The sequence below is a fragment of the Procambarus clarkii genome, chromosome 17 (assembly GCF_040958095.1).
Source record: "Procambarus clarkii isolate CNS0578487 chromosome 17, FALCON_Pclarkii_2.0, whole genome shotgun sequence".
In the NCBI taxonomy this organism is placed as follows: Eukaryota; Metazoa; Arthropoda; class Malacostraca; order Decapoda; family Cambaridae; genus Procambarus; species Procambarus clarkii.
The window spans coordinates 6,130,879-6,132,464 of record NC_091166.1 but is presented as its reverse complement, the minus strand read 5'-3'; the positions used below and the strand labels follow the sequence as shown (position 1 = coordinate 6,132,464).

General features: G+C 36.8%; 1 non-coding gene across 1 annotated transcript; it reads left to right on the top strand.

The window, feature by feature from the left end:
- Positions 1 to 507: 507 nt before the first annotated feature.
- TRNAV-CAC (transfer RNA valine (anticodon CAC)) lies at positions 508 to 580 on the top strand. Its single transcript has one exon. It is a non-coding gene; the product is annotated as a tRNA-Val (tRNA).
- Positions 581 to 1,586: the final 1,006 nt, after the last annotated feature.

Sequence of the window (1,586 nt, the reverse complement as noted above, 5' to 3'; positions counted from 1 at the left end):
GTGACTGTACAAGAATGTAACAACTCTTGTATATATCTAAAAAAAAAAAAAAAAAAATTGTGACACTAGCTCTCCACATGTCAGTTGCTTAATTTAGAAACCGTACTTGTGGTCAATCACGAACCCATTTATGATGTGACGACTTATACTGAATTTTGTAACTAGTTATCAAGATTTGAACTTGCTTAACTAAGTGAATTGTGGGGTTCAGTCCCTGAGCCCATTATGTGCTTCTGTAACTCCTTCTACCTCCCACAAGATGGGTATGGGGTGTATAATAAGTGAACTAAACTAAACTAAACCTCTCATGTTATCGTGACGTCATACACCCCGTACACACATAAAACAGGATTTTCTCTCTATTTTCGTTATTAAACCTTGTTTAATTTATATAATTACTCAAGCAATGTGTTTTGATCATATTATATCGCTGAAGAAAAACTATGTGCATCTTTGGTAGCAATTAACCGGATTTGGTCCATATAATAACAGGTCGCTATACTTCAGGTTTCCGTAGTGTAGTGGTTATCACGTGCGCCTCACACGCGCAAGGTCCCCGGTTCGATCCCGGGCGGAAACATTTGACTTTTTAAATGTTTGTTTTCATAACCTATTGAAATAAACTCAAAGTGTCCGACCACTTGGGTCGGACGGTAGAGCGACGGTCTCGCTTCTTGCAGGTCGGCGTTCAATCCCCGACCGAGCAAGTGGTTGGGTACCATTCCTTTCCTCCGTCCCATCCCAAATCCTTATCCTGACCCCTTCCCAGTGCTATATAGTTGTAATGGCTTGGCGCTTTCCCCCCTGATAGTTCCCTTCCCTCCCCTTCAAAGAGCTAAAATTAATAACAAAGAACATTGACAATATTTATTAAATCATAAAACTTATACCAATTTGTAATTTGCTAATACTACATTATACTAATTATTAATATTGAGAGTCATATAACTATGCATTGTGGAGCAGAGTGGCGCAGTGGAAGCGTGCTGGGCCCATAATCCCACTAGAGGTCCGTAGATCGAAACTACGCTCTGCTACAGTCTAAATTTTTCCTACCATAACAAAGCAAAAGAAATGTTTTTATCTTTAATGATAGCAATCCATCCTCCTGTACATTTTGTAACTATGTAGAGCATCGTACATATAAATTAAATATTGACGTAATGGACAATTACATAGTAGAATTTGGTACTATTCACCTTATAGTCGGGAAAAAATACAGCTAAAACCAAACAGATATATTCCTAGGCCTAGTATAACATATATATGTACTATATTTGGTGTCGGAAAATCCGACACCATTTAATATTTCATGCAGGCAGATAATATTGCTGCTGCGTTGTATAAACAAGTTAACCCATAGAAAATGTAACATGTAGTGGAATTACCGTCTATAGAAAACGGAATATCATTACCACATACTATTATAAATTCACCACCTATTATGGTGGGAATTATTCTTAAATACATTAGTCTTTGGACTTTACCATCATAAAAACATCTCATATAAATTAACTTAATTATCAGAATTAAAATAGAGTAAATGTGACCCTTCTATCACTTACTGTCATCTGGACAATGTAGGC